We start from the raw sequence: 21,142 nt of genomic DNA, 5'->3' as shown, positions 1-21,142 counted from the left end.
GAACAAAAAAAACCTCCTTGTGTCCCTTGTCTGAGCCAGGGCATTCGATTCCATCGAAACCTTCTCTCCTGCAACGGCAATGGTCAGGCAGAGGGGACGTGGCCACCTTCAGCCCTGACAGTGCCCCCGAGAAATCCTGCCCCCGGCTTTTGGAATGATTTGCTGGAGATTTGAACAGGAAAGAGACGGTCTGAACTGTCAAAGTGGGGAAAGAACAGCAATCGACAGTGCTGTCGTTAACATTAACACGCTCTAATCATGCTCCAGCCAGAAAGGAAACGGGCAGGAATTGTCGCTATTCAGCCATGGACACGCTTACGCTCATGCACAGCTGTGGGTGTGCTGGGGCAGCTGCTCGGAGCAATCTGAAGTGATAATTCAGTGAGAACTAGTGTGTTGTTATTGTCTTAGTGCCTGAGCATCCACAGTATAAGTGGAGCCAAATCCGGTCTTGCTCTCAAGCGCTTACAGTTGTGACACTGCTACAGGGGTGGAGGAACCCGTTCGGCTTGAGGGCCACATCTGGGAATAGAAATTTTGTGGCAGGCCATGAATGCTCACAGACTTGGGGTTGAGGTGAGGGCAGTGTGGGGAGGGCCAGAAATGAGGGGGTTGGGAGGGGGATCAGGGGTGCAGGAGGGGGGTGGGCTCGGGCTGGGGGGTGCAAGCTCTGGGTGGGGGATGAGGGATTTTGGGTGCAGGAGGGTGCTCTTGGCTGGGACAAAAGGGTGGAAGGGGGATCAGGGCTGGGGCAGGGGGTCAGGGCACAGGGGCAAGCTCAGGGGTGCAGGCTCTGGGTGGCGCTAACCTCAATTGGTTCCCGGAAGTAGCGGCATGTCCCTTCTCTGGCTCCTACATTGCCCCATCTGCCAACAGAAGCCGTGGAAGCAATACTTGGGGTGAGGGAAGCATGCAGAGCAGAGTCTCCTGGCTGCCCCTATGCGTAGGAGCTGGAGAAGTCCATCCTGCTGCTTCCGAGACCCCCCCGACCCTGCTCCCAGCAGGAGCACTGGAGTGAGGCAAACCCCAGGCCCCGCTCCCCGGGGGGCGCTTGGAGGCCTGATTAAAACAGCTGGTGGGCTGGATCCAGCCCATGGACCATAGTTTGCCCACCCCTATCCTAAGGAATGAGGGCGAAAGGCTCAGGCTGAGAAATGATTTAACAGGGGTTTGTATCAATGTAGTGTCCTGATTAAAAACTATAGCTAAAGGGAAGCCATTGTTGTTAGTACTTGTACCTGTGTAGGGACACTCCACTGGGTGTCAAGTCCATTGTCTGAACCAGGGGTAGGCGATTATTTTTACCAAGATCTAAAATTGTTGGTCATGGTCAGGGCCGTCCCTAGACATTTTGGTGCCCTATGCAACTCCCGACCCCCGCAGAGGGGCAGGAGCGGGCTTGCAGGGCAAGGGGGGGGGACCGCCCCCCAGCACAAGCCAGCAGAACAGAGCAGGTTGGGCTGGGTCGCGTCACTTCCTGCCGCCTGGTGATTGCAGGACGGGCTGACCCCACACTCACGGGGCAGCGGGAAGTGGAATGACCTGGCCCCAGCCCACTTTGCTCTGCTCCCCTGGCTCCCAGCCTCAGGACTTGAGGGGCAGGGGAGAACTGCCCCCCAGCATTCACTGGCGGCATGGCTGGTAGCCGGCAGCGCAGAGCGGGCTGGGGCTGGTTCGCTCCACTTCCCACCGCACGGTGAGTGCGGGGTGTGTCCGACCCCCTGCTGCAGTCCCCCTGGATGCAGCTCAGGGAAAGGGGTCGAATGGGGGTGGGGCTGAGGTGGAGCAGAGTTGTGGGCTTTGGGGAAGAGGCGGGGTGAGGGTGGGGCTGGAGTTTTGAGGGGCAGCTTTCCTGGCCAGCTCAGCTGGCTCGGGGATCAGGCTGGCTGCTGGAGCAGCACCCAAATTTCCTGATGCCCTACGCAGCTGTGTCATTTGCGTATGGGTAAGAATGGCCCTGGTCACGGTATAGTCAAGTTGCAGTGAGGGAGATCTAGGTTGGATATTAGGAAACAATATTTCACTAGGAAGTGATGAAGCACTGGAATGGGTTCCCCAGAGAGATGGTGGTTTTTAAGGCCCAGCTTGACAAAGCCCTGGCTGGGATGATTTAGTTGGGGATTGGTCCTGCTTTGAGCAGGGGGTTGGACTAGATACCTCCTGAGGTCTCTTCAAACCCTGATCTTCTGTCTATGATTCTAAGGTCCCGACTCCAGAGAAAATAATACACTGATGATAATAAGATGTATATAAAAAGATTTTGCAGTCACTATGGGCATAATCATAGATCATAGATTATTAGGGTTGGAAGGGACCTCAGGAGATCATCATAACTATGATTGTGTTGTGTTTCATTCCTTGTATCTGGCACCACCACCTTTCCCTTTAGCCTTGGCGTTTACCAAGGGTAAAACTAAACAGCTCCTCAGATACAAGGGAGTGTTTGTGTTCATTCCTGCGAGCTACACAGGGGTTTGATGTTGCCCCTTTCAATCCTCCTGCTCTGCTGGGATAAGGAACATTTCAGGTTGTCATTGAACTGAAGGAGGGAGATGATTTTCTGACTGGGAGGCAGCCTCGTCTTAAAGTTGTATGCCTGTCAGACAGCCCTGGTTCCCGGGTCTCTCCTGAGGGAAAGACAGTTTCTATGTAAAATACCAACACTTTTAAGGGAGAGGAGGGAAAGGCGATGGCCACATGATGGGGCCAGCCTGAAACACAACATCTTATGTGGGATGTCTTTGAACATTGACTGATCTCCACTCCCTTCTATCTGAAGCGATGTTTAGTTTTACCCTTGGAAAACTACAAGGCTGAAGCAATTTTATGGGCGGTGACACTAAGATTGAAGGATTTTTTAATGCTACAATTGTTAAAAAAAAACCCAAATCCAGTTAGTTTAAACTGGAGCTGCCTGTTATTAAAGGTTGGTTTCCCCAGGTCAGTTCCAAAATTCCTTCTAGAAACATCCTGGGTTCCCTCGTGTCTCAGTGGGAACTAAAGGGTATCGTCCAGGGCTGCCCTTCGCTCCAGGTGGATTTTCCAGGAGAGGGGGTGGAACGGACTTGTCTGTTGAGAAGGGAGCCAGGCCAGTTCTGGCGGAAGAGGAATTCCCAGCATCTTCCCAGCCCCACCCGGGCTCCTGCCTCTGTCCCCTGAGAGGCCAAGCATGTTTGACTCTAGAGCGTACAAGGGGGAGCAGCTGAGGCCAGCGGACAGCCTGGGCTGGGCAGATGCCAGGAGCAGAGCACCAGGGGCCTATACTGGCTCCCTCCTCAGCACCAAACAATCAGTCCCCGCCCCTGTGACAGCAGCCTGGAGCTAAAGCCAGTTACAATTTTCTTTAGAATATAAAAGAATTCATAAGTAACCGGGCAGCAATGATTGGAACTCTTTTCTCCTAGTGTCCCCTGCCATAGAAAGAAACAGTTTTTTGGCTTTTCGTGATACGAGAGTCAGGTTCGTTCACTATCCAGAGGCGACACATGGGGCAGTCACATGCCCTGCCCCGTCAGTAACAGGAGGTACGAGTCGTCTCTGCTGGGAGAGGCAGCTTGTCCCCCACTGTCACATTATTGTCCTGACTCCCCGGCAGATGACCACTCTCCCTGCCCTGCCCCTAGAGGGAGGGGAAACCTTTTACCCATGTCTCCAGCTCCCTTCCTTCCTCAGCAGATGATCTCTAGGTTGTGTTAAAAACACGGCATGGCAGTTCCGGCCAGCGGGTGGTTGGAGCTGGCCGTGCTACAGGAACTCTAGGAAATGACAGAAAAAAATGCCCTTTGTGCCTTTTCTGTGGGGGATTCTGTGGGCAAGAGGAAAAGGCCAGTGTCTCACCAAGAGCCAGCCGCACGATGGGTCGGTGCTGGATGTGCAGTGAGCACAAAGCTGCGTTTGGGGTTTGATGGGTTTAAAGGATGCCCGGCCAAAGGGAATTTTCATTGTTCTCGTTCAAAGAGTTTAAGCCTGGAATCGGCTTTGCTAGCTGGCTAATATCTAGCTGGCAGTCAGGGTCTATCCTCTTTATATGAATTAAATACTCCTGGGGGAATTCTGCACCACTGCGCCATGCAGAATTTTGCAGAATTCCTTATCTTCCCCCACAGAATTTCTGGCCACCACTAGGGGCTGCTGGACTCTGCAGAGCCTGGCTCGTAGGGCCTGGGAGACCCTGCCAGCTCTAGCAAAGAGTGGGGAAGGGCAGGGCTGCACCACACCACATCCCCTGATAGGACAGCAAAGAAGTTGGGGAGAGTAAAGACTCTGGGGATGCTGGTGTTTGGGCCGGGGGCTGCCCCATGGCTGGGCTCTGTGAGGAGAGGGGTTCTGGTGTCTGGCCCACAGCTGGACTCTGCAGCGAGTGGGTGCTGGTGTCTGGCCGGGGGCTATCCCACAGCTGGGCTTTGGGGGGATGGGAGTGCAGGTATCTGGGCTCTGGGGGACCCCACACAACCCTCTCCAACTGGAACTGGGTTGTTGTAGGGATTTCTTTAACTCTCCACTCCTGGGGGAATCATTTTTGCTGCTGTCTGTGTTGTTGAAAGGTATTTTGAAATAAATTACCAAAATAATTGAAACTGGAGTGATTGTATTGTGTTATTTTGACAAATAAAATATGCAGAATTTTAAAATATTGTGCACAGAGCTTTTAATTTTTTGGCACAGAATTCCCCTAAGAGTAATTAAAGGGCAAAAAAACCTCATTAATGCAGAGTTAAGGTTACCCAGTGGAATGTTGTCTGCCTTAAGAACCTCAGCTTCTACAAAACTCACGTCTGAAAACTAGGAAATTCAAAGTTAAGGTTGCCCACACAACCTTAACTCTGCCCTCTTTCAGTCATTCCCCAGTGTTCCCCCAAAACACAAACATCTTCACTCTGCCAACACCACAGTGGCTGAAAGGCACAATCTCTTCACCTCCATGTACAACCCTTCAAACCAGACCCCCAGCTTCAGCTGGGCCTGAGCAGACACAACCCCAAGCCAGGGCAAGCCAGATGGTGAAAGCAGTGAAAGCAGAGAAATTCACAACCAATCCATCTGTACTTACAGATAAACCTCCATTCCACCAACCTTCATGAGGCAGACACTGCCCCAGTCCACCTCTCCCCTCCCAAATCCCTACTCTTAAAAGCCTGCATAGAGGAACTCATTTTCCCAGAGCAGGTTCCATCGGATGAATCAAACACCAGGAGAGCAGATTCCCCCGTCACTTTCTCCTCTGATCCATTCAAACTGGCTTCACTCCACATTATTAGGGAGTCATGTTTTTGACAACAACAACAATTAGCATGGTCGTAATAGAGGGAAACTGCCGAGTTTCTCATGTGCAAAGGATCCCAGCTCATCAGAAAAATGTCCAGAAGTGGCTCTGTCAATAGACAGAAATTGGGATTTAAACTCGGAATGATCGCACTGTGGTTGGGACCCATGGAAATTCCCCATCCAGGTCTGGGACATCTTCATGTCCAGCCCTAACGAGTCGGATTTAGGATCAATTTGCTACGAAGTGCAGAGACTCTGCGGGAGGTGGAGGGGTAGAACAGAGGTGGATAAACTCCTTTGTGGCTCAGTATCTTACGTGAGGGACTGAGGGGTCTGTGCCAGGTTACTGTTTGCAACACAGTCCTTTCCACTAGGCTCTGCTTGGCTCAGTGACTCCCCTGCAGCCTCAGTCTGCTTGGGAAGGGAAGGACTGGGCACAGACACACCACCCTCCTGGGCTGGAGTGAGCAGGCCTAGTGACGGCAATGGGGAAAGAGGTAATCCTGCTGACTCACCCTATTTCCTTCCGGTGTCGCAGAGGCTGAAATGATACATTTGTCCCACTCCTGCTCCTCCTCTTCATCATATTGAAACAGATTTTAAATGAGGAAAATGGGGAAAAAAACAAACAACCCGCTGCCCTGGACCAGCGTGAGAACAACCGGGAATGAGACAATCTGTCGCCAAAGGGGGAACTTGGTGACTCTAACAATTGTTCTGCTAGTGCGGTGAGAGTATAAATGTGCCACTCAGGGCTTGTCTAGAGTATGAAAATTGTTGTTGATTAGGACAGGACAAAGGGGAAGGTGCTAGCTAACCCCGACCCCTGTGCCTGGGCTATATCAGCACTGCAAATCTAGCGGGGTGTTTACATTAGGATAGCTACCTCCAGCAGGCTGACTCCATGGAAAATCCTACAGGAGAAAAAGCCCAGCTCGATTTTCACTCAGTTTAGCTACTTGAAGTCACCCCTAATTCCCACCCCTGGGGCTGATGGACACTCCTGGCAGGAGGGACACACACTCCCATGAGTCACAGGAGAGAAGAGTTGATAGAAAGGACCACAAGATTCAACCCCGAGAAGGACAATCTCCGAAGGAAAAGCAGGCAAGTCACCTGGGGGGGGGGCTGAGAGAACAGGGTGATGCAAATGGTGCAAACAGCCCTAAAAAGTCCCTTTGTGGGAATTCGCAAATGGCTTTAAAACAATCTTTTCTCTGCCCTGCACAAAATGTTTATGGCGTGTCTCTAGTCTGTGAAATCACTGATGTCTATTAAGGTGTGAGCTCCGGCTGAAACTTTTCCTGCATTCACAGGCTGCTCTCATGTGTGGATCCTCTGATGATTAATAAGGTCCGATTTAAAAGTGAAGCTTTTCCCACACTCACAGCATTCATATCGTCTCTCTCCCGTGTGGATCCCTTGATGTCTAACAAGAGATGAGCTCTCAGTAAAGTGTTTCCCGCACTCACAGCACTCGTAGGGTTTCTCTCCTGTGTGGATCCTCCGATGTTTAATAAGGCCTGAGCTCTAAGTGAACTGTTTCCCACACTCACAGCATGTGTAGGGGCGCTCTCCTGTGTGGATTCTCTGGTGATTAACAAGGCCTGAGTGCTGAGTGAACTTTTTCCCGCACTCACAGCACTCATAAGGACTCTGCTGTGTGTGGCCTCTCTGATGTGCACTAAGGTTGTATTTCTGACTGAACTGTCTCCCGCACTCAGAGCACTCATAGGGGCGCTCTCCCGTGTGGACCCTCTGATGTTTATTAACATCTGATTTGAAAGCAAAGCTTTTCCCGCACTCGCAGCACTTATACGGTCTCTCTCCCGTGTGGATCCTCTGATGTCTAACAAGGGATGAGCTCCGCGTGAAGCTTTTCCCGCACTCGCAGCACTCATAGGGTCTCTCGTCTGTGTGGCTTGTCTGATGTTTAGTAAGGTTTGATTTCTCACTGAACTGTTTCCCGCACTCACAACATTCATAGGGTCTCTCTCCCGTGTGGCTTGTCTGATGTCTGATAAATGTTGATTTCTCAATGAATTGTTTCCCGCACTCAGAGCATTCGTAGGGGCGCTCGCCCGTGTGGATCTTCTCATATTTAAATAGGGCTGAGCTCTGAGCGAACGTTTGCCCACACTCACAGCATTCATAGGGTCTGTCTCCTGTGTGGATCCTCTGATGTCTAGGAACGGTAGACCTCCGCGTGAAGCTTTTCCCACACTCAAAGCACTCATAGGGTCTGTCTCCTGTATGGATTCTTTGATGTCTAATAAGGGTAGAGCCCCGTGCGAACCTTTTCCCGCACTCGTAGCACTCGTAGGGTCTCTCTCTTGTGTGGCTTGTCTGATGTGTGATAAGGTTTGATTTCTCACTGAACTGTTTCCCGCACTCACAGCATTTGTAGGGACGCTCTCCCGTGTGGATCTGCTGATGTCTAACGAGGGTGGAGTTCAGAGTGAAGTGTTTCCCACACTCAGATCATGTGTTTTTTCTCTCTCCTGTGGGTATTCTCTGCTGGGCTGTGATTTCCCTGGAGTTCTGGTGAGTCCCCTGACAACTAATGGATTTGCCCATTTTCTCCAAGGGCTGATTTCCCTGCTCCCTCTCTGGCCTGTGCTGACTCTCACAGGCTTTTCCCTGCACACGACGCCTGGACACATTCCCTTGGGATCCTTGTGATAATCCCCCATGTGCTTCCACTTGGTCAGCATCTTCCTGCTGAGGACTCAGCTCCTCGTTCTCACTCACCATCCCAGCACCTGCTAGGATAGAGAGAGAAACCTCAGAAACAGGGGCAGAAAATGGGGTAATCAAGCCAAAATTAGAGCTGGAGAGACAGAAAAACAACAACCTGGTAGTGAATTCTCCTAAACCCTTCTCCACAGCGGCGAGAAGAGGGGATGTGGAGACAGAATTGTATCCGTCAGGGACGGCGCTGCTGCCGGGTCTCAGTCAGGATCCATAGGAAGCCATAAGCCACAGCTGCCCATAGGATACAAGGCCTCCTGGGGATCCTCCTGGTCTCCAAGAGCTCCCAAGGCCTTTTTAGGGAGTCCCAGGTATTTCTTTCAGCCACAGAGCATTTTTGAATTGGTTTAATGATCCCTCACCTGTGCAGGCAGCTCTCTGGATCTCTCCTTCCTCAGAGCCCTGGAGATCCAGGACCCACGGCTCCTCCCCTCGTTCCAGCTGGGAGATCACATCAGGTTTGGAAACAGGAAACCCTGCTCAGGGGACAGAAAACAAAGGAGATCAGGGGAGTTCATGGGACAATTTTCGCAAAGAAAAGTCCATCAGTTTTAACCTAGAGCATTGTAAAGCTGTCAAATCCTGAGGGCAGCTCCCCAGGTGCTCCAAGGTGCAGGACATTCTGCATATGAGGGATTTAACTATCCCCATCTCTGCTGGGAACACACACAGCCAGACACTCCCGTGACAGAAAGGGTCAAGCAGCTCACAGGCTAAATGACCCAAATTCAACCTTTAGAGACATGCTAGAAAAGTATGTAAATAGTAATTAGGGCTATTCCTTATAAATAGCTAATGTAGCCATGTGCCAGAGACTAGAGCTCTGAAATGCAAACCGGTATTGTGAGAGAATTAGAGGTAATACTAATTCTGTGCGTTTACTTATAACTTGTTAGATGTTAACCATGTAAACGGATGGTTCCTATCTGTCACTATATCTACTGATTCAGAGATCAAAAGGGAATATTAACATTTAGATGAAACTTGGGTGTAATAATGCCATCATCTATATTTCTCTTTGAAGTTTGTAGTAAATGGTCTATGACTTGCTCAATGGAGAATGACCTTAGGCTGATGAATGCAACTAGTTACCTGTGTATCCATAGGAAATGGGGGGGGGGAGGTTATTTCAAGCCACAATACTGCACCCAAGGAATGCCGGCTCTCAAGAGGCTGCCAGAGAGCCATAAAAAGAACTCGTGGGCCCTGACTCAGTTATCTCAGATCTGCTTAAGCTTCGTCAGGGGAAGTTTGAGTCACAAGGCCGAGGTTCCCTGCTCCTGTCTGGGTTACCCCGATATTGGGCATTTGACTGTGACCTATGGAACTAATTCTGGAAGAACTATTTACAACTTTGACACTCACCGTCTCTACTATGAAACTGACCTAAGAACTCGACTCATATCTGCATGGATCATGGTCTTTTAACCAATACTCACTCTCTTTTCTTTTTCATAAATCTTAGTTTAGTTAATAAGAATTGGCAGTAAGCGTAGATTTGGGTAAGATCTGAACTATTCACTGACCTGGTGGGTAATGTGTCCGATCCTTTGGGATTGGTAGAACTTTGTCGGATGAACAATATTTTAAGTAACCCTAATCATATTTAACTTGGCTGTCTGGGTGGGAGTCCAAGGCTGCATTGTTCCAAGGGAACTGTGTTACTGAATTCTGGGTAAGCAGGACGGTATTGTAGAAGCTGTTTTGTTGCTGGATTGATGAATCTCATTATTAGAAATAACCACCAGTTTGGGGGATCATCTGCCCCATTCATTGCAGTATGCCCTGACTGAGCAATGTCAGTGTGACACCCCCCACCACCACTTCCAGTCACAGATCCTCATCAAAGGGGCTCCCAAAACACAAACACAGTAACCCCATGCCCCAGACAGTAAAGGCTCCAGCCAGAAGGGAAGTCACCTTGGACTTGCTCCGTAACCACAGAGAGACACCCAGACACAAGGAGAGTTGTAGGAAGGCCGGGACCGGTGAGCATGGACTGGTGGGATTCAGTGCAGTAAGGGATAGGACGGACCGGGGGCGTAGACATTACTACAGCAATGTAAAAGGGTCTCCCATTGGCATAGGTCATCCACGTCCCTGAGTGGCAGTAGCTAGACTGATGGGAGCATTATTTTCTGTTTAAAGTTCAATTATTCTAACTACACTAAAAGCCACATTTACTCAAATTGTCTTGATATTTTCTGGGATTTATGGACATTCCAGGAAGGGTTATTGGTCCAAATACGGAGTGATTTGATCACGAGGTCCCTGAGAAACAGCCCTGCCACCAGAGGCAGCTTTTTAGATCTTGCTCTTTTAACGTTTTACTGCACACAGCTGGGGCCGAAACTATTACTGTTCTCCTTGTTCCCTGACAGATCTCAGTCACTTGGCCTTTATCTGTTAGTACACAGCACCCACTGTCGCTTTGGGAAACTAGGGCTGAAAAAGTCAATACCTGCAGAATTTGGAATTCCAGAGCAGCACAAGCCAAACTGATGAGCCCCGGACACTGACATGCAGACGGGCTGCAAGGCTGAGTTCCTATTAATGGCTAGAGGGTTTCCCACACTCTGTTGTCACAGGAAAGGGTTGGCTCACGGGATGTGCTGTGGCCACTGAACCTAAACTACACTCATGAATTTGAGACTGAACCCTACCTCTGACAGCTTTCAGACAACGCCTGCTGCGCATTTTTCTTGCATTGGGCAGAAGTTCCTCTTGGAAGTTTTGCCCTCTGATACCAACATGTTTGGGTTAAAAGTAATAGTTTAAAGTGCTCTGAAATCCACATGCAGACCCTTCAAAGTTTTGCCAGCCTAGTTGTGTCAGTTACGGGTGTGAAACATCAAACCGCTATGTGCAGGTTGAATTTTGTTATGTGCAGCACCAATCTTGAGGGATGCGTGGATGCGCGCCACCAGTGCAAACAACAACCCTAGATAGAATATATGTTCTTAAACGCTTCACAGGAAGAAGAAAAAATATGGAAACACGGGATAATTAACAAGTTGCACTGCCTACGATGTTTATTTAATGTGAAATCAAATACAAAGAAAATGAACAGTGCCCTGGGGGGAAATGTATTTTATCATCCTTTCTAACAACGCAAGCGAGTAAACACACCAAAATGTGGCATACTGAAAACAGCTACAGAAATAAAACAAAGCCATGGCCATTAAGTAAAAGCATAAAAAAATAATGCACCAGAGGCCAGGGCTGGATTAACTTTTTGTGGGCCCGGTGCCAAACGTATTTGTGGGCCATCTGGGGAATGATTGTAAAAGGGGCTGGGGGTAAAAGCACAGTGGGGCGGGAGCTAGGGTTGGTCTCTGGAGCAAGGGAGGGGTCAGGGGTAAACTGCAGCAGGGCTGGGGAGGGGGTAACCAGGATCCCCCCCTGCCCCTGCCCACGTAGAGTGGGTCCCTACCTGGTTCTAGTATCAGAGGGGTAGCCGTGTTAGTCTGGATCTGTAAAAGCAGCAAAGGATCTAACCTCATTATCTCTAGCTTGCCTGCATATATATACCTGCCCCTGGAAATTTCCACTACATGCATCTGACGAAGTGGGTATTCACCCACGAAAGATCATGCTCCAAAACGTCTGTTAGTCTATAAGGTGCCACAGGACTCTTTGCTACTTTTACCGATGCAGACTAACACGGCTACCCCTCTGATACTATCCCTTGTATACATTTCATTAAAATGAACAAATAAAATGACCAGCACATCTAACTAAACCTAAACCATTAGTAACCCCCTCCAGCTAGCTCTGGGGCACCCAGTACAATGATCTCGTTCAGGTCAGAGCAGAAAATCACCCAGTTAACAATTCTCCTGCTTTAGAATCAAATCATCAGTTCAGCCAAATCATCAGAATTATACAGCAGAAAATCAGCCCTTATAAATCCTGAAACAGGTACCCAAGGAGGCAGCTGTCCATTTAGTTAATTCCAGTCAGAGAACTTCACCCAGGCCCTGCCATCCACACTCAGCTGCTTGAAGATATCAACACTAACACCAATTTATTGTTCACATTAATACACAGGTTTTTAACAGTATGTATCCGACAGCTCAGGCTCTTTGACCACTTTCACAGAACGAGAAGCACATGTTCCATCACTTTGTAGGGCAGCATTTTAGGGCTATTTAGGTTTGGGAATTATTCCTTTTAGCTCATTCCCTGCATGGATGTGACAGGTTTCACACACACGTGCACGCATTGAGCCCCACTGTCCCACTGGAGTAGAATAGGAAGGCTGGGATGGCTCCCAGCTGACAAAAACAAAGTCTGAAAAATAGAAAAAGTACCAATCGGACATTGAAATTGACGTGCGATTCCAACGCTGCAGCTCTTTGGACTCCCGTGGAGTAGGAAGCAGAGCTGCAGTCAAGGAGCCAGGCGATGGGGTCGCCGGCTCAGTACTGCACGTTCGCAAACTCTCTCAGGTACGAGGAGACAGGTCAAGGCTGGCACGGCCTGGTGTTGATGTTACAACTTCCTTCCCCAGAGGAGATCAGTCTGGGAGTCCTGGAATGTCCGTCTTTCTGGTGCAAAAGGGCTTCCACCTTAACCTTGGTCTTCATGGTTGAGCATTCTAGCTCACCACGCATTGCAGTCACTTGCCTGAAGTCTACAGGCAAATGAGGAGTGAGGGACGCCTTGGTTACGGACACTGTGGCCTGATCCATTTCACACGAGGTAGACTTTGGGCTATCGTCCGTTTGGAAGAGTCCCACTTCACCCAGCAGTTTTCTTAAAACATCGATTGCTGCGAACCCCATGCACTCTGGAGGTCTGAAGCCCAAAGATCTCCAAAATAAAAGAAATCCAAAGACCACTAGGGGAAAGTTTCCATACCCTGGCTTGAGGGTTAAAAGGATGAACTGTGACCATGAACTTCCTCTAAAAAGGAAGAGGGGTTTCAGCTCCTATAAAAATAACAGAAAAGCTACCTATTAGCTCAGACATCCATTGCCATTCATAAAAAGAACCGTGGGCCTCTCCTGACAGACGTCATACCTCTTCACTTTGCAGAGAAGCGGAGAAGTCAGTGATCCATTCAGTCTAATTGGGTAAAAGGTTACGCAACTTGTCTCCTTAAGTAATTCACCCCAGAGAAGGCCAACCTGCAAAAAGGCAAAAATGGGCAACTTACATGAGAGAACAGGGTGACACAAACGGTGCCAACGAACCAAAAGGTCACTGTGTGGGAATTAGCAAACGTATTTTAAAAAATAATCTTTTCTCTGCCCTACACAAAGTTTTGATGCCTTCGCTCTCTCCGGTGGAGACTCTGATGTCTATTCAGGTGTGAGCTGCGGATGAAACTTTTCCTGCACACTGAGCATTGACAGGGTCTCTCTCCTGTGTGAATTCTCTGACGTATTACAAGGGCTGAGCTCACGCTGAAGCTTTTCCCGCACTCACAGCACTGATAAGGTATTTCTCTTGTGTGGCTTGTCTGATGTGCGCTACGGTTTGATTTCTGACTGAACTGTTTCCCGCACTCAGAGCACTCATAGGGGCGCTCTCCCGTGTGGACCCTCTGATGTCTATTAAGGTCTGATTTGACAGTGAATTTTTTCCTGCATTCACGGCATTCATAGGGCCGCTCTCCTGTGTGGATCCTCTGATGTATAAGAAGACCTGAACTCCGAGTGAACTGTTTCCCGCACTCACAGCATGTATAGGGTCGCTCTCCTGTGTGGGTCCTCGGGTGATTCATAAGGGCGGAGCTGTCAGTGAAGGTTTACTCACACTCACGGCATTCATAGGGTCAATCTCCCATGTGGATCCTCTGGTGTCTAGTGAGGGTGGAGCTCAGCGTGAACAGTTTCCCACACTTGCTGCCCTCATGGGGTCTCTCCCCTGAGTGGATCCTCCGATGCCGAACAAGGTGGGAGCTCTGGCTGAAGGTTTTCCCGCACACCCCGCATCCATAGGACCTCTCTCCTGTGTGGATTTACTCATGTTTCACAAGGTCTGAGCGGCTACTGACGTGTTTCCCACACTCGGTGCATGTGTTTTTTCTCTCTCCTGTGGGTGTTCTCTGCTGGGCTGTGATTTCCTTGAGATCTGTGAGAGTCTCCTGACAATTAATGGATTTACCAAGTTTCTCGCCTAGCTGGTTTCCCTGCTGCCTCTCTGGCCTGTGCTGGCTCTCACAGGCTTTTCCCTGCACACGACAACTGGACACATTCCCTTGGGATCCTTGTGATAATCCCCCATGTGCTTTCACTTGCTCAGCATCTTCCTGCTGAGGATTCAGCTCCTCGTTCTCACTCATCATCCCAGCACCTGCTAGGACACAGGGAGAAACATCAGAAACAAGGGTGGAAAAGGGGAAATCAAACCAAAATTTGACCCGGAGAGAGAGAAAAAACCTAATAGCTGAATTCTCCTTAGCGGACAGAGGAGGGGAACAATTGTGCCTCCACATCCCATCAGGTAGGGAGCTGCTGGCGGATGTCAGTGAGGATGGGCAGGAAGCCGTGAGCGATAGCTGCCCATAGGATACAAGGCCTCCTGGGGATCCACCTGAACTCCGAGAGCTCCCAAGGCCTTTTAAGGAGTCCCAGATCTTTACTTCAAACACAGAGTTTTTGAATTGGTTTAATGATTCCTCACCCATACAGGCGCCTCTCAGGATCTCTCCTTCCTCAGAGCCCTGGAGATCCAGGACCCACGGCTCCTCCCCTCGTTCCAGCTGGGAGATCACATCAGGTTTGGAAACAGGAAACCCTGCTCAGGGGACAGAAAACAAGGGAGATCAGGGGAGTTCATGGGACATTTTTCACAAAGAGTCTATTTGTTTAACCTCATCCAATTTTAAAGCTGTCAAATCCTGGAGCGCAGTTCCTCAGGTGCTCAAAGGTGCAGGACTCTCGGCGTACGAGGGATTTAACTATTCCCATCTCTGCTGGGAACACACAGTCAGACATTGCTCGTAGAATCATACAATATCAGGGTTGGAAGGGACCTCAGGAGGTATCTAGTCCAACCCCCTGCTCAAAGCAGGACCAAGTCCAACGAAATCATCCCAGCCAGGGCTTTGTCAAGCCTGACCTTAAAAACCTCTAAGGATGGAGATTCCACCACCTCCCTAGGGAACCCATTCCAGTGCTTCACCACCCCCCTAGTGAAATAGTGTTTCCTAATATCCAACCTAGACCTCCCCCACTGCAACTTGAGACCATCGCTCCTTGTTCTGTCATCTGCCACCACCGAGAACAGCCGAGCTCCATCCTCTTTGGAACCCCCTTCAGGTAGCTGAAGGCTGCTATCAAATCCCCCCTCACTCTTTTCTTCTGCAGACTAAATAAGCCCAGTTCCCTCAGCTTCTCCACGTAAGTTATGTGCCCCAGCCCCCTTATCATTTTTGTAAAAGCAGCAAAGAATCCTGTGGCACCTTATAGACTAACAGACGTTTTGGAGCATGAGCTTTCGTGGGTGAATACCCACTTCCTCAGATGCATGTAATGGAAATATCCAGGGGCAGGTATATATGTGTGTGCTAGCAAGCAAGCTAGAGATAACGAGGTCAGTTCAATCAGGGAGGATGAGGCCCTCTTCTAGCAGTTGAGGTGTGAAAACCAAGAGAGGAGAAACTGGTTCTGTAATTGGCAAGCCATTCACAGTCTTTGTTCAATCCTGAGCTGATGGTGTCAAATTTGCAGATGAACTGAAGCTCAGCAGTTTCTCTTTGAAGTCTGGTCCTGAAGTTTTTTTGCTGCAGGATGGCCACCTTAAGGTCTGCTATAGTGTGGCCAGGGAGGTTGAAGTGCTCTCCTACAGGTTTTTGTATATTGCCATTCCTAATGTCTGATTTGTGTCCATTTATCCTTTTCCGTAGAGACTGTCCAGTTTGGCCGATGTACATAGCAGAGGGGCATTGCTGGCATATGATGGCATATATTACATTGGTGGATGTGCAGGTGAATGAACCAGTGATGGTGTGGCTGATCTGGTTAGGTCCTGTGATGGTGTCGCTGGTGTAGATATGTGGGCAGAGTTGGCATCGAGGTTTGTTGCATGGATTGGTTCCTGAGCTAGAGTTATTATGGTGCGGTGTGCAGTTACTGGTGAGAATATGTTTCAGGTTGGCAGGTTGTCTGTGGGCAAGGATTGGCCTGCCACCCAAGGCCTGTGAAAGTGTGGGATCATTGTCCAGGATGGGTTGTAGATCCTTGATGATGCGTTGGAGGGGTTTTAGCTGGGGGCTGTATGTGATGGCCAGTGGAGTCCTGTTGGTTTCTCTCTTGGGTTTGTCTTGCAGTAGATATTTCCATTACATGCATCTGAGGAAGTGGGTATTCACCCACGAAAGCTCATGCTCCAAAACGTCTGTTAGTCTATAAGGTGCCACAGGATTCTTTGCTGCTTTTACAGAACCAGACTAAAACGGCTACCCTCTGATACTTATCATTTTTGTTGCCCTCCACTGGACTCTCTCCAATTTGTCCACATCCTTTCTGTAATGGGGGGACCAAACCTGGACACAATACTCCAGATGTGGCCTCACTGGTGCCGAACAGAGGGGAATAATCACTCCCCTCGATTTGCTGGCAATGCTTCTACTAAAGCAACCCAACATGCCATTGGCCATCTTGGCAATGCAACTCCTAAAACACAGAGTTAGTAAGTCCGTGTAATGGGAAGTAAAGACTCCAGCCAGAGGGGAAGTCACCCTGGACCTGCTTCTTAAGCACAGAGAGAAACCCAGAGACAATGGGAGAGTTGTAGAAAAGCCAGGACTGGTGAGCACGGGCTGGTGGGATTCAGCGCAGTACGGAAAAGGAGGGATGGGGAGGGGTGCCACTGAATGTCGTATCTCAGGGCTTGTCAACACTTGAGACACTGTGACTGTCCTGACCGGAGGAGGTCACCCACCTCTGCGAGAGGCAGTAGCTAGCTTGACGGAAGCATTATTTTCTGTTTAAAAACCACCTATTCTAAATATCCTAAATTCCACATTTATTTGGATTCTCTTGAAATTAGCTGGGCAAATTTTTCATGGGCATTCAGGGACGGGTTAGTGGGTCAACTATGGGGAGATTTGTTAAAGAGGTTCCTAAGATACAGCCCCTCCACCGCCTTTGGCAGCTTTTTACAAAATCATCTTCCTCCTGTCATATTTTCTTACACAGAGCTGGGGCTGCAGCTACGGTTCTCATTGTCCCCGGACTGATCTCCGTCACTTGGCATTTCTCCCAGGTAGTACACAGCCCCCACTGCCTCTTTGGGTTGGCTCAGGAGGGTCTATGCTGTGGCCACTGAACCCAAACCACACCCATGAATTTGAGAATGAGCCCCACGGCTGACAGTTTTAGGTGACGTGTGTTGTGCCTTTTTCTTGCATTCTGTCGAAGTTTCTCCTGGAAGTTTTCCCTTCTGATTACAAAATATGTGGGCCCTTGACGCCTTTGAGGAGCAGTGGGCGTTGTCCGGGGTTCTCTGCTCGGTGTCCCCATCAGGTTCCCTTCGTTTAGCCCTATGATCTCACTCCCGATCCTGTTTTTTTCATTAGTTGTCCCACGTAATTACTTGGTGTCCCAGACCTGTGGGTCCTCCCCTTAGGCTGGTGGGAGGTCCTTTAGAAGTAAGCGGGCTTCGCCCGCCCACCCCCGCTGGATGCCAATAGGACAAAATATGTGGGTACAGAGTCCTATTTTCAAGTGATCTAAAGTCCACATGCAGAGTCTTGCCCGGTCTGTACTTACACGTTTTGCCAGCATAGCACTGGTAGTTAGGGGTGTAAAAATCACACTGCTAACCATCACAGCTGGGCGGGGAAAAGTTGTAAGGTAGACACAGTTACAGTGGCAAAAAGGGCATTAAGAAAAAAATCAGGGTCAAATACCCATAAAGCCCCTCTGGCAGGGAGATGGAGGCAGCCGAGCTGGGATCTGCAGGACACACGAGAAGGGGCAGGAGGAGCTGGGAGCGGGCCGGGCTGGAGGCAGCAATTGGGGGGCACAAAGCCCGGAGATCGGGCATGGGGCAGCCGGGAAGGGGCCGTTCTCCAGGGGGAACCAGCCCCGGGCTCTGCCCAGGTCCGCTCCGGAGCCAGAGACTCCAGGTGAGCGAGAGCCCCCGGGGGCCCGGCAGGAAAGTGACTCTCTGCCCCGGGGAGAGTCAGACGCTGCAGCCCCCCGGGAATCTCCTCCCTGGGGGTCCATGTGCTGCCAGCAGCACTGGGGCCGCCCCAGCCGGAGTGGAGCCGCTGTTCTGCCCCTGGCACTGCTGGGATTGGGGGGGGGCAGAGTGGGACCTGGCCGGGGGGGGTCCCCTGTGGAGTGGGGGATGTGGGGGTGTCAGGAGCGGACCGGGGTTGAACGGTCCCTTTGCAGGAGGGGAATTAAGGGCAGGGACTGACCTGGCCGGGGGGGGGGTCCCCTGCGGAGTGGGGGATGTGGGGGTGTCAGGAGTGGACCGGGGTTGAACGGTCCCTGCGCAGGAGGGGAATTAAGGGCAGGGACTGACCTGGCCGGGGGGGTCCCCTGGGGAGTGGGGGATGTGGGGGTGTCAGGAGCGGACGGGGGTTGGACGGTCCCTGGGCAGGAGGGGAATTAAGAGCAGGGACTGACCTGGCTGGGGGGTCCCCTGTGGAGTGGGGCATGTGGGGGTGTCAGGAGCAGACGGGGGTTGAACTGTCCCTGGGCAGGAGGGGAATTAAGGGCAGGGACTGACCTGGCCGGGGGGGTCCCCTGGGGAGTGGGGGATGTGGGGGTGTCAGGAGTGGACGGGGGTTGGACGGTCCCTGGGCAGGAGGGGAATTAAGGGCAGGCACTGACCTGGCCGGGGGGGTCCCCTGGGGAATGGGGGATGTGGGGGTGTCAGGAGCGGACGGGGGTTGGACGGTCCCTGGGCAGGAGGGGAATTAAGGGCAGGCACTGACCTGGCCGGGGGGGGTCCCCTGTGGAATGGGGGATGTGGGGGTGTCAGGAGCGGACGGGGGTTGGACGGTCCCTGGGCAGGAGGGGAATTAAGGGCAGGGACTGACCCGGCCGGGGGGTCCCGATCCCGGGGGAGGCTCCGCCGCTGCACTCGGGGTCTGACCCCCGCGATTCCCCAAACGCAGGAAACTCCGCATCGCCCTGGGGCGCTGGGACCCCCAGGACCCTCCGCCGGGCTCGGGATACGCCTCTTCCCGTCCCTGCTCCGCCCCATCGCCGAGGCCCCGCCGCCGCCTGGTGAGGCCATCTGGGGCCGCTGCCCCCCTTCTCCGGGGGTCTCCCGCTGCCCCCGCCAGACCCCCCCACCGGGTTCCCCCTCGCCCCCCTCCCCTGCGGGATCGCCCCCCCGCCAGACCCCCCACCCCCCGGCTTGCTCGCCCCCCTCCCCTGCGGGATCGCCCCCCCGCCAGACCCCCCACCCCCCGGCTTGTTCGCCCCCCTCCCCTGCGGGATCGCCCCCCCGCCAGACCCCCCACCCCCCGGCTTGCTCGCCCCCCTCCCCTGCATGATCGCCCCCCCGCCAGACCCCCCTCCCTCGGGTTCCTCCTTGTCCCCCTTCCCTGCGTGATCGCCCCCCCGCCAGACCCCCCTCCCTCGGGTTCCTCCTTGCCCCCCTTCCCTGCGTGATCGCCCCCCTGCCAGACCCCCCCCACCGTGTTCCCTCTCGCCCCCCTCCCCTGCGTGATCGCCCCCCTGCCAGACCCCTCCTCCCCCCGGGTTCCTCCTCATCCCCCTCCTCTGCGGGATTGCCCCCCCGGCCGCGTACCTCCTCATCCCCCGACCCCCCTTCGCCCCCAGTCCCCCACCAGATTCCTTCCCCGGCCGCTGGGTCCCTCTTCGCCTGCCTCCCCCGCCAGACCCACCCCCCCAGCCACAGGGTCACTCCTCACGCCCCCCCCCGTTCCCTGAGAGACCTCCCCTCGCCTGCTGGGTCCTCTCTTCCCTGAGAGACCCCCTGCCCACAGGGTGCTCTCCACTCCCTCCCCCCATCAGCCAGGTTCCTTCGACACCCCTTTATCCCCCCCATCAGCTGGGTCCCTCCTCACCCCCCGTTCCCGGTGAGACCCCCCTCCCTACCAACAGGTCCTGCCTGGCCTCCCCCTCCCCTGTCTGACCACCCACCCACCTGCTGGGTCCCTCCTCAACCCTCTCCCCTGCCAGAACCCCCCAGCCGGCCCCTGGGTCCCTCCTCACCCCCCTTCCCTGAGAGACACCACCCCCAGCCCGCCGGGTGCTGGCTCACTCCCCTTCCCCCGACAGACCCCTCCCCACCCTCTGGGTCCCTCCTCACCCCCCGTTCCCGGTGAGACCCCCCTCCCTACCAACAGGTCCTGCCTGGCCTCCCCCTCCCCTGTCTGACCACCCACCCACCTGCTGGGTCCCTCCTCAACCCTCTCCCCTGCCAGAACCCCGCAGCCGGCCCCCGGGTCCCTCCTCACCCCCCTTCCCTGAGAGACACCACCCCCAGCCCGCCGGGTGCTGGCTCACCCCCCTTCCCCCGACAGACCCCTCCCCACCCGCTGGGTCCCTCCTCACCCCCCTTTCCCGGTGAGACCCCCTCCTTACAAGCCAGGTCCCGCCTCAGCCCCTTGTAAATCCGCCCCACTTCCCAGGTCCCTCCTCACCCCCCTTCCCTGCGAGACCCCCCCCCTCCACCTGCCGGGTCCCTCCGCATCCCCCCTCCCTTGCTAGACTCCCCTTTCCCAGCCTGCCGGGTCCCTCTTCACCCCACTAGGTCCCTCCTCTCCCCCGCCAAATGCCCCTTCCTGACCGGGTACTCCTCGCCCACCTGAACTGCGGGTTCCTCCTCACCCCCCTTCCCTGCAAGACCCCTCCCAGCCCGCTGAGTCCTGTCTCACCTCCCCCTCCCGCGCCAGACCTGCCCCCACCTGCCGGGTCCCTCCTCGTCCTGCCCTCTCGCCAGAGGCCCCCTCCTTTCAGGTCCCTCCTCACCACCTCTCTCCCCCCCAGGCCTCCCTCTCGGGCACTTCTCGCCCGCCTGCTGGGTCCCTCCTCATTCACCCTCCCCCACGAGACTCCCTGCCAGCTGTGTCCCTCCGAGGAGAGGAGAGATGGGATGAAAGGGAGGGGGCGAGGCAGGGAGCTAGCCTATCCTCTACCCACGCTTTCCCTGTCTGTACCACTTTCCTCTCATTATCACCTGT

At 52.8% G+C, this 21,142-nt stretch overlaps 1 pseudogene; it reads right to left on the bottom strand.

The window, feature by feature from the left end:
* Positions 1-5,505: 5,505 nt before the first annotated feature.
* Positions 5,506-13,747, bottom strand: LOC127039741 (zinc finger protein 271-like; annotated as a pseudogene).
* Between the last annotated feature and the right edge of the window lie 7,395 nt (positions 13,748-21,142).

Source organism: Gopherus flavomarginatus, chromosome 23 (assembly GCF_025201925.1).
Source record: "Gopherus flavomarginatus isolate rGopFla2 chromosome 23, rGopFla2.mat.asm, whole genome shotgun sequence".
NCBI classification, from domain to species: domain Eukaryota; kingdom Metazoa; phylum Chordata; order Testudines; family Testudinidae; genus Gopherus; species Gopherus flavomarginatus.
Note: the sequence above shows the minus strand (reverse complement) of the source record. Positions and strands in the feature narration are given on the sequence as shown.